The sequence below is a fragment of the Oryctolagus cuniculus genome, chromosome 6 (genome assembly GCF_051225735.1).
Source record: "Oryctolagus cuniculus isolate XC-2025 breed Fujian yellow rabbit chromosome 6, ASM5122573v1, whole genome shotgun sequence".
NCBI lineage: Eukaryota > Metazoa > Chordata > Mammalia > Lagomorpha > Leporidae > Oryctolagus > Oryctolagus cuniculus.
Window position 1 is genome coordinate 133,755,271 of NC_142872.1, and position 14,762 is coordinate 133,770,032.

Here is a 14,762-nt window from a genome sequence, read left to right on the forward strand (position 1 = left end):
GTCTTGATTACTCCTTGTGCTTTTCCTTTCTTGCTAACTTGTCACACTTTCATATAAAGGTGGGACCAGAGCAGTTTAATAAACTTCAGCTCGCAGTCTTTGTTGGATGTTCAAGTGTTGGGAAAGGCAGATATTGCCACCCAACTAAATGGCAAAGTGTATGTAAGCTAATGTCCATCTCGTCCTCCACTAAACCCCCATCCAAGGAAAACAAGAACAATCTCTTAATCCCTTCATGCTCCAGATCGGCCAGAGCTGGGGTGGGCAGACTTTTCTGTAAACGACCCAATAGTAAACATTTTAGGTGTTACAAATCATAAGGTCTAAACTACTCTACTCTTCCATAGCACAAAGACAACACATGAATGACTACATGTGGCCAATTTCCAATCACACTTTATTTATGAACATTGAAATTTGAACTTAATTCTCATTTGTCACAAAATATTCTGCTTTTTATGTTTTCCCTCCACAACTGAAACATCTAAAAGCGCCCCACTGAAAATATGGTCTGCCAGATTTCACCCTTGGGGCACCATGAAGGGAGAAGGAAAAAAGATAAGGGTTTCATTTCAAAGTACCAAATGGTAGTATTGAAGTTTGGGTAAACATGGTGGTATCTTACATTCACCATCTGGTTGTGCTTATCAGATGAGTACAAGGATGCTGGAATTTAGCTATCTTGGCATAGCAATATTTTTACTTCAACATTTTTATTCTATATATACACTAAGATAAAGAAATAAGATTCCTGGGACCAGCGCTGTGGCATAGAGGGTAAGGCTGCTGCCTGCAGTGCCGGCATCCCATATGAGCACTGGTTCGAGTCCCGGCTGCTCCACTTCCAAACCAGGTCTCTGCTTTAGCCTGGGAAAGCAGCAGAAGATGGCCCAAGTCCTTGGGGCCCTGCACCAAAGTGGGAGACCTGGAAGAAGCTCCTGGCTCCTGACTTTGGATGGGCAGAGCTCCAACTATTGCAGCCATCTGGGAAGTGAACCAGTGGATGGAAGACCTCTCTCTCTGCCTCTGACTCTCTGTAACTCTGCCTTTCAAGTAAATAAGAAATAAGACTCCTGATCAATTGTAAATAGGTTAAAATTTCATCTCATTTACTAAGTTTCTAATTTCTTGCTCTATATTATTGACTTGTGAATGAAGGAGCTGGTTAGAGAAGAGAATTTTACAAAACAAATAGATGTAACCAATGTAAAATACATGCCTAGTCCTAGGGCTTAATATATCTTATCAGCTCTGTTTGAGAAGGTAGCTTTGTCATGTCTGCCCATCTGCTTTAACGATAAAAGTAGATATAGCCTCAGTTGTGCCATGTAGTGCCAGCCAATCCTTGGGCTACTCAGTAGGTTTCTCAGAACATGTTACCTGCTGTGTGAAATGGACACCAATACTGCCTTCACAGCATTGTAATACATAAATTAAAATACTTGGTCCCCCCAAAGAATCCAGGTGAAAGCACCTTAAAAATAAAGTTCTGGGGTCAGTTCTGTAACACAGATTAAGCTGCTACCTGCAATGCCAGCATCCCATAGGGGTTTAGGTTCCAGTGCCAACTGCTCCATTTTTTATCCAGCTCCTTGGTAATGTGCCTGGGAAGGCAGCCGAAGATGGTTCAAGCACTTGGGCCCCTGTCACCCACATGGGAGATCAATATGAAGCTCCTAGTCCTGGCTTCCGCCTTGCACAGCCCCAGCCGATGGGGCCATTTGAGAAGTGAACCAGCAGATAGAAGATCTGTCTCTCCTTCTGTTTCTTTAACTCTGCCTTTCAAACAAATAAATAAATCTTTAAAAAAAAAATAAAGTGCTAAGTAGATGCCTTAATTGCCTAATGGAAAACAGAGAACAAAGTAATGTGTGCCTTTACAATAGAATGATGTTGCCTAACTTGGTTCTATATTTACATGAGGCATATTCAAGAGAACTGCCTAGCCCACAAAGCGCTTAAATATAATACGTACAAAAATCACAAGATCAATACTATAAGAAGGAACTGTCAATAGATTTCAGTGTTTCCTGGGATGGTTTTTGGTAGACACATGAGTGTTATTAGGAGGGCATTATTCCAGAGTATGTTATGTACTTTCTCTACACTTGCAAAGCTGGTTACCATCAGAACCAAGTGAGAGCCCATAGTCCTTGTTCCTTTAACGATGGAATTCTCCCTTTAGAAGATAAAATTGAGTGCCTTGAATTCCTTAATAGGGTTTGAAACATTTAATCTGATAATTCATTCAATAAAAGATCTTTCTAATATTCTGGTTTCTAATTATGCATAATTTTGTCTAAATCACATGCTTTATTTAAAGAATATAATGAAAAGAGTATTTCACTGGAGTCCATTTTCTCAGATATTGAGGCCACCTTGCTAACTGTATGATTTTGAGAAATACTTCCCCTATAAACCTCAGGATCCACACATGTTGGGGACATGACAGTGAGAGGAAGGTAAACAAGGAAAAGGAGAAAGAGTGGATAGCAAAGAGGCAGAAAAGGAAACACAGAATCAACTCAGTCTCTTCCAGATCTAAGTCTGTAATTTCTAATTAATTTAAGAGAATCTCTACATGCCTAGCAGAGGCCATGCAGGGTTAGAGCTATACTCACACAGGTGTATAAATGTGTTTATTCAGCATATGAAAACCTTCAAGGAGAATGAGATACAAGATTACTGCTTGTTTTCTTCAGCACAATGTAACAGGCTACTGCTTATCTTTATCTGAACTGGATCCACAAAATGAAGAGATTTGTTATGCTGTGAACTAGTTCATTGGAAATATAAAACAATCACCTGGTTATCGCAGTCTATGCTTGCCCATTCTAAGAATAATGAAGGGCCAGCACCACGGCTCACTAGCCTGCGGTGACGGCGCTCCGGGTTCTAGTCCCACTTGGGGCGCCAGATTCTGTCCCGGTTGCTCCTTTTCCAGGCCAGCTCTCTGCTGTGGCCAGGGAGTGCAGTGGAGGATGGCCCAAGTGCTTGGGCCCTGCACCCGCATGGGAGACCAGGAGAAGCACCTGGCTCCTGACTTCGGATCAGTGCAGTGTGCCGACCACAGCGGCCATTGGGGGGTGAACCAACTGGAAAAAAAAAAAAAAAAAAAAAAAAAAGGGGAAGAAAAGGGAGAAAAGGGAAGACCTTTCTCTCTGTCTCTCTCACTGTCCACTCTGCCTGTCCAAAAAAAAAAATAAAAAAGAATAATGAAGACACTGAAAAGGGCAGACATGTGACCAACAGGGCCTACCAGGTAGTACCTTCTTGGATAATACATATTTAGTATCTTAGCAAGAAATCCATTTATCACCACATGATTTGAAGTACTATAAGTGACAAATACAAATGTTTTCATTAAATGTTAAAATAGCTTCAGTTTATAGATTATCTGTCTTACAAATTTATAGAGTGATCAATTTTTAAAGCCAAACTGAGAAACAGCCTGTGAAACACTAGTCTAATAACAAAGAACATAGGATGACCTCACTGAGAAACACTCGCCAGTTATCAGATCTGCTACCCAGTGTGCAACAATTGATCTCTTCCAGGCCTCAGTTTGCTTGCTTGTCATACTCAAACATCTACTGCACAGGCTGCTGAAAGGATTTTGGCTCAGCAAGTGAGAAATAAACATTCACTACTGGTAAACAAACAGCATCCGACATGGAAGAGCAGTGAGCATTATAGAGTCTCCCCTCCTATTCTCAGGGCCCGAGTCATGGGATATTTCTCTCAGTTAATATGTAATTAGCAGCGGCCGGCGCCGCGGCTCACTAGGCTAATCCTCCGCCTAGCGGCGCCGGCACACCGGGTTCTAGTCCCGGTCGGGGCGCCGGATTCTTTCCCGGTTGCCCCTCTTCCAGGCCAGCCCTCTGCTGTGGCCCGGGAGTGCAGTGGAGGATGGCCCAGGTGCTTGGGCCCTGCACCCCATGGGAGACCAGGAAAAGCACCTGGCTCCTGGCTCCTGCCATCGGATCAGCGCGGTGCGCCGGCCACATCGCGCTGGCCGCGGCGGCCATTGGAGGGTGAACCAACGGCAAAGGAAGACCTTTCTCTCTGTCTCTCTCTCTCTCACTGTCCACTCTGCCTGTCAAAAAAAAAAAAAAAAAAAAAAATATGTAATTAGCAGCTATGTGATGTCAAGCCCTGGACTGGCTGGCCCAGCCAATTAAACTGTGGAACTGGTGACAGCAGGTCCCTCTGAAACTAAAACAAATGATGTTTTGTTTTATCCCAGACACAGATACGTCAAACCATAGCCATCTCATGTGCATAGATGGGTTTCCTTCAGAACAAAGAGTGAATAGATCAAGAGACTAAGCACGTAATGAAATCTCAATTAGCTTCTAGTAAGAGGACAGTAGGACTGTCCTTATAATCCCTCTAACCATACCCAGTCACGGCCAGTGTGATAACCAGCTGGTAGCAACTCTTCACTTAGTGACACAAAACCACTTCAGGGCAATGAATTTCCTCCAGCCATCAGGAATGTGATAACCAAGTGAGGGTCTCCTATAGACTGGCCACAGGACATGGTATGTTTTTGGGAAAGAAACCAGTGCAAAAGAATCCATAACCAGATATACATTAACAAGGTAAGTGGAAAAGAATATCCTCCATGTTTAGAAGGTACCAAACTTGTCTTTGACTAAATACAAAGTCTTCAATTCCATAACTTGTGACACTTAACACTGTAGCAGATTTTCTCAAAGTGTAGTCTCTGTGTCAGTCCTACCAGCATCACCCAGGAATTGGTGTTTTTAATAAGTTCTTGGATTCCAGCTGAGATCTACTGAAACAGAAACTCTAACAATGTTCTAACAGGTGATGGGATGCACACTTCAAGTTGAGAAGTACTTCCCTCTAGTATGAAAAGGTTTCAAGCAGTCTGTGTCAACAATAAACAATTCCTTTCCTATGGAATGACAGAGATGAGATGACAGACATGAATGTATGAGGAAGGCCATGATCAAGAAGAATAATGGGTGGGAAGGTGATGAGCTGGGCAGACATCTATACAAGTATGAAACTGCAAATTTGTGCAGGCTGGTCCTTTTACCATGCACTTGCATAACGAAAACTTTGCCAACAAAAATGCTTCTGCTTGAAGGGCTCTTCAAGGTTGCTACAAGGTTGCTAGTTTGCCATAAGTATATGATATAGTCATTCATTCCCAGCATAATCAGTTTTAACCATACAGAACGCTAGTAAGTTCTGAAGTAGAATAAATATTCCTGGTAACATCTACTTCTGTCATCAGTATTACAAGGAGATACAAGATGTGATTGATAACAAACAGATACTAACTGGACTTTATCTAAAATAGATCCAGGTATCCAACTCTACAAAGCACACCCTACACAAGTGTGTCACCTTTCATACACTGTTCCTAAACTTGAACTTCTTTCACTGCCCATCAAAACCAAAATGCTTCACATTTACATGCCCTCTCAGTAGATATCACCAGGTTCCACAATCCTTGCAAACAGAAACCTGTGAGGCATAATGGTCTCTTCCTCATCACCTCTGTGTCCAACAAATAAACTTCTGGCAATTCTGTCTAATTTCTACAAAATCTCTGTCCCTCTTGACCTCCATCACGTAGGCAGAAGTCTGTATGTCTGCCTCAGGATTGAAGCGACAGCCTCCTAATTGATCTCCATGCCTCCTCTCTAGCCCACACACCCAAATATCTCCTTAATGCCACCTGATGAGACTAAATCAAGAAAATGATGCATCTTACCACATGATGACACCTCCATCTTTATCCTCCAACTTTATCCTCCAAGAATACATTTTCCAAACTGACTAACAAGTGTTACTGTCCAAGGCAGATTTCCCCACTTAGTCTTAAATCCTATTCTCTTTTGTAACTTCAATTATCTCGCTTCCTTAATTATTGCCTTCCCTCTCCACCTCAACTGGTTCTTCCTTGTTCGTGTCTCCTTCCATCACATATCCAATATCAGCCTCCTAATTCATGGCTTTCCAGCTATCAACACATGCTCCTTTTCAATAAGCTTAGCAGAAAGAAGAAAATTGAACACAATCACTATGGCTGCTTTCATAGGACTCCATGTATTCCCTCAAAATCATAGCCATCAGAATACCACAACAGAATGACCCCCAATTAAGGTCATAACCTCTATTATTTACACAATGCAACTTTGACATTAACCATTTGCTCCTTCTCAAGCCTTCCTACTTCTGGGGCTGTGAAACATCACCCACTCATTTTCTACTTCCCCAGTGACTCAGTCACAGGCTTTTCTTTGCTTGTTGTTAAATGTCAACATTCTCCAGGGTTTAATCTTTAACATTCTCTTTTAGTCTGTATTTTCTTCTTCATACCAATGGTTCAGTTCAGACTGTCACTGAGAGCTCCAGATTTTTTTTTTTTTTTTTTGGACAGGCAGAGTGGACAGTGAGAGACAGAGAGAAAGGTCTTCCTTTGCCATTGGTTCACCCTCCAATGGCCGCAGTGGCCAGTGCACTGCGCTGATCCAATGGCAGGAGCCAGGTACTTATCCTGGTCTCCCATGGGGTGCAGGGCCCAAGCACTTGGGCCATCCTCCACTGCACTTCCTGGCCACAGCAGAGAGCTGGCCTGGAAGAGGGGCAACCGGGACAGAATCCGGCGCCCCGACCGGGACTAGAACCCGGTGTGCCAGCACCACAAGGCGGAGGACTAGCCTAGTGAGCTGCGGCGCCGGTAGCTCCAGATCTTACATCCAACTGTTCAGTGGTATCTCCATCAAGATGTCTATCACCTTAAGCTCAGCATGCCCCAAATCAATTGCCATTCTGTGTAGCAAATATGCTTTCTCTGTTATGTGCTACCTTGACAGGATTATGGTTTTGGAGCTAAAGAGAGGAATCTAAGAGTCATCTTCATTTCACCATTACCTCCATCCAACATTTTTCAATTCAACAAGTACTACCGATCCTTCCTCAATAAATCTCCCCTTTCCCCAACTTTAACTCGACTTTAACTACTTTCATCTATTTATTCATTCAACAGATATTTGTGGGCTCCTACTGTGTCAGATTTTATTCTGCATATCAGGAGCCTGAACCAAACAGACCCAAATTCCTTCCCCCTTAGTACCTAACATTCTAACAGAAGGGTCAAAGAGTAAAATAAGGACAGAGAATGTGAGTTAGATGAGGAGTGCTAAGAATAGGAATCAGAGGGGCATTGAGAAATAGAGATGAAAAATAAAGGAAAGGGAGAAAGATATATTGAGATGGGGAAGATTAAAATTTTAGATAAATGGGCCTGTGTGGGTCAAACTGAGGAGATCCATGTTCTCACTTTTATTTAAAAATCTAGATTACTGACCTTAACTGCCATCATTTCTGATTCCCCTTTAAACTCAACGTTTTCTTTGATGCCAAAAGAAAAATATTTCTAAAACACATAATCTTCTCATTTCCTTACTTAAAATCCTTCATTGACTACTTGTGGTTTTCCAGAGGACATTTAAATTGCTAAAATTTATCATGATCTAGTCACTCACCATCCTAACTACTATTCAATTAATATAGTGGAATTGTACTCAACAACCTACATGGTATTTAACAATGGATTTTTAAATTTTTAGTTTTTAACTGATTCAATGTAGCTTATGGATACAAACCTAAAGATATAATGATATTCCTTTCCTCCCTCCCTCAAGAGTTATGTGAATAAAGCCCAAGTTAGAAAAAGGACGAGACAGACAGATCTTACATCAGCTGGTTTACTCCCCAAATAGCCACAAGGTCATGGCTGGGCCAGATTGAAACCAAGAACTTCTTCCAGATCTTATATGGGTGGCAGAAGCACAAGGATTTGGGTCATCTTTTGCCACTTTTTCTAGCACATTAGTGGGTAGCCGGATCAGAAATAGAACAGGCAGGACACAAATCAGTGCCCATATGGGATGCTGGCATTGTAGGCTGCAGCTTTACCTGCTATGCCACAACATTAGCTCCCTGGATGTTTTGTGTCTCCAGCCTCTCATACTTTTATTCTACTTATAACATTTAATCCTAAATTCTAAAAGCACCCACTTCTTCATAAATATCATTGTCTTCAATGCTACGATCTACCCCTAACTTTAGAAAGTCTGATTTACCCACCGTCAAATAACTTCATCCAAGAAATATATAACCTACTTTGTACACTTAAAAAAAAAAGAGAAAGTACATCTAATAAACTAGCTAGCTTGGAACAGAAGTCCAATAATTCAGTCTATATGACAAATGAGACCACTTTTGAAAGTTCAAGGAAAATCAAGTTAAGCGGTGGTTATTTTCAGTACAAATTTTTCAAAAATGTGTGCATAGTTTTTTACTAAACAATTTTCTGTGAACTTTTTGGACCTCCCTCATATTATACTGAATTGATTATTTTTCCCACTGGATCAGGATTTAGTCAACCTAGGTACTAGAAACATCTTGAGCTGGATGATTCTTTGTTGCAAGGGGGTGTCCTGTGCACTGCAGAGTATTTAGCAACATCTTTAACCTCTACCAATTAGATACCAGTAGTACCCCTTCAGTTTTAATAACCAAAAATGTCTCATTACCAAACTCCTCCTAAGAGAAAAATCATCTCTGACTAGAGACTACCACTTGAGACCATACACAACTCAAGGGCAGAAACTGTTACTCATTATTGTATCTAGACGCATCTAGCACCAGAGCCACTATACAGTAGGCACTTAAATCGTTACCAACTTTGGCAGTTTTTGAAATTAATCCTTGGGGCTGGCATTGTTCTGTAGCAGATTAAGCCACCACTTAACACCAGCAACCTATATAGCCACCGGTTCAAGTCCAGGCTGCCCCACTTCTGATCTAGCTCCCTGATAGTACACCTGGGAGGGCCAGCACTGTGGCTCACTTGGCTAATCCTCCGCCTGCAGCGCTGGCACCCCAGGTTCTAGTCCCAGTTGGGGTGCTGGGTACTAGCCCCAGTTGCTCCTCTTCCAGTCCAGCTCTCTGCTGTGGCCTGGGAGGGCAGCAGAGGATGGCCCAAGTGCTTGGGTCCCTGCACCTGCATGGGATACCAGGAGGAAGCACCTGGCTCCTGGCTTTGAATCAACACAGCACCAGCAGTAGTGGCCATTAGGGGAGCAAACCAATGGAAGGAAGATCTTTCTGTCTCTCACTGTTTATAACTCTGTCTCTGTAATTCTGCCTGTCAAAAAAAAATATATACCTGGGAAAGCAGTAGAGGATAGCCCAAGGACTCACTCTCCCCTCCTTCCCTCCCTGTAACTCTGCCTTTCAAATAAATATTAAATCATTTAAAAAATAAATTGACCTAAATGTACCTATCATTTATGAACCCTGTCACTCAACATTATGTTTCGTATACATCCATGCTGCTGCATATTGCTCTAATTCATTTATTTCTACTTCTGTATTCTTTTTATTAATACACTGTGCTAACATATTCTATTGTTTGGATATTTGTTTCCAATTTGTGATTAGTAGGAATAGTTATGAATACACAGTATATCCACTTTTTAAAAGTTAATAAACCTCCCACTATTTATGAATATAGAATTCTAGTGACACAATAATCCCCAAGTATCCATGAAGAATTGGTTCTAGGACTCCCCTGCAGATAGAAAAATCCACAAATGCTCAAACCCCCATCTTCAATGGAGTTATGTAACATCTATATACTTTAAATCATCTCTAGATTATCTAATATAAACACAATACGGCCGGCACTGCGGCTCAATAGGTTAACCCTCCGCCTAGCAGCGCCGGCACACTGGGTTCTAGTCCCGGTCGGGGCGCCGGATTCTGTCCCGGTTGCCCCTCTTCCAGGCCAGCTCTCTGCTGTGGCCTGGGAGTGCAGTGGAGGATGGCCCAAGTGCTTGGGCCCTGCACCCCATGGTAGACCAGGAGAAGCACCTGGCGGTGCGCCGGCCTCAGCATGCTGGCCGCGGTGGCCATTGGAGGGTGAACCAACAGCAAAGGAAGACCTTTCTCTGTCTCACTGTCCACTCTGCCTGTACAAAAACACAAACAACTATTTACATAACATTTAACAAATGACAAGAAAAAGTACGTACATGTTCAGTACAGATGTAATTATCAATTTTTGAAGAGATTTATTTGAATGTCAGAGTTAGAGAGGGAGAGACAGAAATCCTTCATCTGCTGGTTCACTACCCAGATGGCCACAAACACCCAGGGCTGAGCCAGACTGAAACCAGGAACCTGGAACTCCAACTGGGTCTCCCACATATGTAGCAGGGGACCAAGTATTTGGGCCATCTTCTGCTACTTTTCCTGAGCCATTAGCAAGGAGTTGGATTGGAAGTGAAGCAGCCAGTACACAAAACAGTACCTGAATGGGATGCCGGCATTGCAGGAATTAGCTTTACCCACTAAGCCATAATGACATCCCCTCAATATTTTTGAGCTGTGGTTGGTTCAACCCACGGAAGCAGGACTCGTGGGTACAGAAGGCTAAATCCACTTAATTGAAAGGATTTTATTTTAATTACTAAAAGCAATACAATTGCACAATGAAAGAGGGGGTAGGAATTCTGGCAAACACCCTACAATGCCAATATTTAACTTTGTATCAAAGAAAAGCACATTAAACAAAAAAATCTACTTTAATAATTTTTGCCATTCATATTCAGCAAGGGAAAATTGTTTTGTCAATCAAGATGTGAACTGCTACATACACTTTGCCAGAAGGCCATCTGGCAATGTATACCAAAAGTTCTGAAAAGGACTTGTACTATGTTTAAAAGCTTAGCTTAGCGGCTGGCATTGTGCCTAGCAGGTAAAACTGCACCTTGCAGTGCTGGCATATCATATGCATATCGGTTCACATCTTTGCTCCCCTACTTCCAAATCCAGCTGCCTGCTAATGGCCTGGGAAAAATAATAGAAGACGGCCCCAGTGTTGAGGTCCTACCACCCACATGGGAGATCTGAAAGAAGTTCCTGGCTCCTGGCCCAGTCCTGACCATTGAGGCCATCTAGGGAGTGAACCAATAGATGCAATATTTCTCTGTGTCTCTCCTCTCTCTGTAACTCTTCCAATAAACAAATAAATCTTTAAAAAAGTTTATCTTACGAAACTAAATCAGACAACTGTATAAAAATTTATGTGAGAAAGAGCAAGAATTTATACATAAAGGATATTCATGAAACTGCTTATAATGAAAAACTGAAAGCAAATTTTCCAAAAGTTTATCAGCCATGCATAAGATATATCCAGAGACTACAGTCCTAATTACAAGAGAAAGTGTTCAAAATGCATCAAGTTAAACAATATAAAACAGAACTCCTTTATAAGAAGCCAAAGACAGAAATCTTCAGACAAAATGTCAAGATAGAAGCCAAAATATTAAGTTTTATTATCTTTGAGTAGTAATTCATGTGTTGTTTCTTTTGCTTTTCTTTAAAGGTGTATGCATTTTGTAAGCATTCTATAAGAAACATGCATTTTAAATATAAAGCTTTTATGTAAGTTAATTTATCAATGAGAAAGAAAGTAAGAGATGACTATCACCTATCATAGTATCAAGGACAATACTGGCTTCTGTGTTTGTTAGTAAATATACTTGGAGCATGCTTCAAATGCTTATTGAATGGGTTTTCTTAAGCATATTTGAATTTTATAAGCTGAACACTGCATGAACCAAGAAGCCATCGCCAGCCAATTTTTCTTAGAGCAAGTCTTCCTTCAGAAGAAATATCAGTTTACACTCGGAATCTTACACTGGTGATTAGGAAAGGGATGACCAAGCTTCACTTTTAAGATGTAAGCTATTATTGCCTGAAGTATACCTTGCTTCTCTGCCGTTGAGCAATAATATCTTAAAAGTGGTTATGACTTAAATTTCTCAGTTTGTGAGTTTTTCCAGTTTAATCTCATCATTTCAATGAAATGCAAATATTAATGCAATAGATGCAATATCTATGAAAAAAGCAAATCATTGTAGAAGAACCAAGGTCATCCAAAGTCATGTACCAAGAATAAAGAAATTTCTCACTTCCCCTTTGCTTCACAGCAATCTTGCTATTGAGCACTTCCCATCTATACTAGAAAAGTAGTGATTTGATCTAGATCGGTAACTCCAACATTGATTACAGTCACTTAAAATAAGTATAATTATATAGCCAATCCATATCACAAGTACAATCTCTTTCCAAGGCTGATTTACAGTCACTGCTCTGTTTTCCACTTCTGAGAACAGGGATCTACTTAGCCAAAATGTGCTTGGGAATTATCTAAGGAAGATTCTGTTGAAACACTATGACCTCATTGCTGAGGTGACCATCCATACCAGTTTGCCCAGGATCATCCTGGTTTGCACTTACCTTCTCTACATAGTTATTGATAGCAGCCTCCTGCATTTCTAATGTCCACATTTGAGTAACACATCACATAGCCAGCCAGTTGTCCATACATGGTATATATAATGCTAGCTCTATAAATTGAAATAAATAGCTCAGATCCCCCTCCACTCTTGCTCTGTCTCCCGTGCACACCAATAGTCTAGGAAGGCAAATGCACTGAATAGCCAGGACTTGAAACCCCTCCGTGAACTGTCTAAATCTGAAGAAAAAACTGCTTCCAGATAGACCCTTTGTTCCTATGCAAGTTCATAAACCATGAGAGACAAATTAGTAGTTCACCTAAGCCATATAGCTTAAGAACAAAGCAACGCAGATGTGTAAGAGTTAGGCAATCCATTGATACTTTGAATTAATTACTTGAGGGATACAACTTCCAACAATTCCATGAAATGGCAGTAAATCACAGCAAAACTATTCCTTAGCTGAAAATCTTAGGATCAAATCTGATTGCCGATTCTCCTCTATACAATTAGCTACCAAGTCCAGTTGATTCTACGGGAAAAGCCTTTCAAATTCATTTTTTTTTTAATTTGACAGAGTTAGACATCAAGAGAGAAACAGAGAGAAAGGTCCTCCTTCCGTTGGTTCACTCCCCAAATGGCCGCCATGGCAGAGCTATGCTGATCCGAAGCCAGTAGCCAGGTGCTTCCTCCTGGTCTCCCATGCAGGTGCAGGGGCCCAAGCACTTGGGTCATCCTCCACTGCCCTCCCAGGCCACAGCAGAGAGCTGGACTGGAAGAGGAGCAACTGGGACTGGAACCTGGTGCCCATTTGGGATGCCGGTGCCTCAGGCGGAGGATTAACCAAGTGAGCCACGGCGCCGGCCCCCTCAAATTCATTATTGACAAACCTTTCATTAGAACAAAATTTCTAGTCTGATTGGCTTCTTCTACTTTTTGTCCCATTCAATTCATTTCCTTCAATTTATTAGAATTATCCCAAATAATCACTTTAATCCACTGCAGGTTCAATACCCTAGATAATATCCATACTTAGCCTGTCACCAAGTCCTTTTTCAATTGCACTCAGGTCTTCGTTTCCAAACTCACTTTTACCACACCTCTCACTAAGCACAAGTTAATTCAATGGCTCTCATCCAGGGATGGTTATGCTCTCCTAGGAGGTGTTTTGAAATGTCAGGGGACTGTAATTTGAGGGCACAAGTATTCAGTAGACAGGGACCAAGGACACAAAATGTCCAACAATTTTGCTAAAATGCCAAATTGCATCCTAGCGGAGACTTGTGCTCTAAACATACTATTTTCGGGGCCGGCGCCGTGGCTCACTTGGCTAATCCTCTGCCTGGAGTGCCGGCATCCCATATAGGCCCCGGATACTAGTCCCGGTTGCCCCTCTTCCAGTCCAGCTCTCTGCTGTGGCCCAGGTGGATAGTGGAGGATGACCCAAGCGCTCAGGCCCCTGCACCCGCATGGGAGACCAGGAAGAAGCACCTGGCTCCTGGCTTCGGGCCAGCCGTAGCAGCCATTTGGGGAGTGAACCAACGGAAGGAAGACCTTTCTTTCTGTCTCTCGCACTGTCTATAACTCTACCTGTCAAAATAAAATAAAATGAAATAAAAATTTTAAAAATACTATTTTCACACATAAATGATTCCTTCTTTCCAGAATTTATTTAAATACTTCCCAGTAGTTCTGTGTCCTTCTAAAATAACATTGTCCTTGGATGATGCAATTCAAACTCCCTCCTTATCTGAAGACCAACTGGGCTGAAGAGTCATGTACACGGTATATATTAGAGAATTAAATCACTCTCATACAAGAGATTTAATGCCTACTGATGTAGCACCTAATGTATTAAATTATTTAAAGCTTACCATTTGTTATTTCATTCTCCTTTCCTTGGCTCCTTTAAGAAGTCCCTTTGGTAACTACTTTATTCTTTCTTTCAACCTCAAATTCTACTGTTGAGAATCATTCCATCAGTCATTTTTGCATTAAAAATGAAAAGTTGTACCCTCATGCCCAGATATAGGATGTTATTTCTTATTAACCTTTTTTTTTTAAATCAGCATTAAAATCAGGAGTCTGGATACTTTGAATTAAGTTAAATATTTTACTTACATCTTCACCAGTAATGGTGCTTCAAAGAACCTAAAATGCATATGCATAATTATAGGTCATACTAAAGCCATATATTACAAGTTCAGGTAAGAGAAAAGCTTAAGAAACTGTTATGTTCACTGATAAGTTCTCAGTACACAGAATTTAAGTTGTCCATGGTTTGATATTTGGTTTTTTGGTTTTTGTTGTTGGCAATCCCTAAGTACTCTTTACAATGATCTGCCTAGCAAGCTTGTGTTTGGATCCTTGTGATAAAAAGATAAGTAGGTAATCAAAAAGTGTGTG

General features: G+C 41.3%; 1 protein-coding gene across 5 annotated transcripts in view; it reads right to left on the reverse strand.

Annotated features, from left to right (window-relative positions):
* RSPO2 (R-spondin 2) overlaps nucleotides 1-14,762 on the reverse strand; it is a 185,301-nt gene that overhangs the window by 73,084 nt on the left and 97,455 nt on the right. The window lies entirely within an intron of this gene.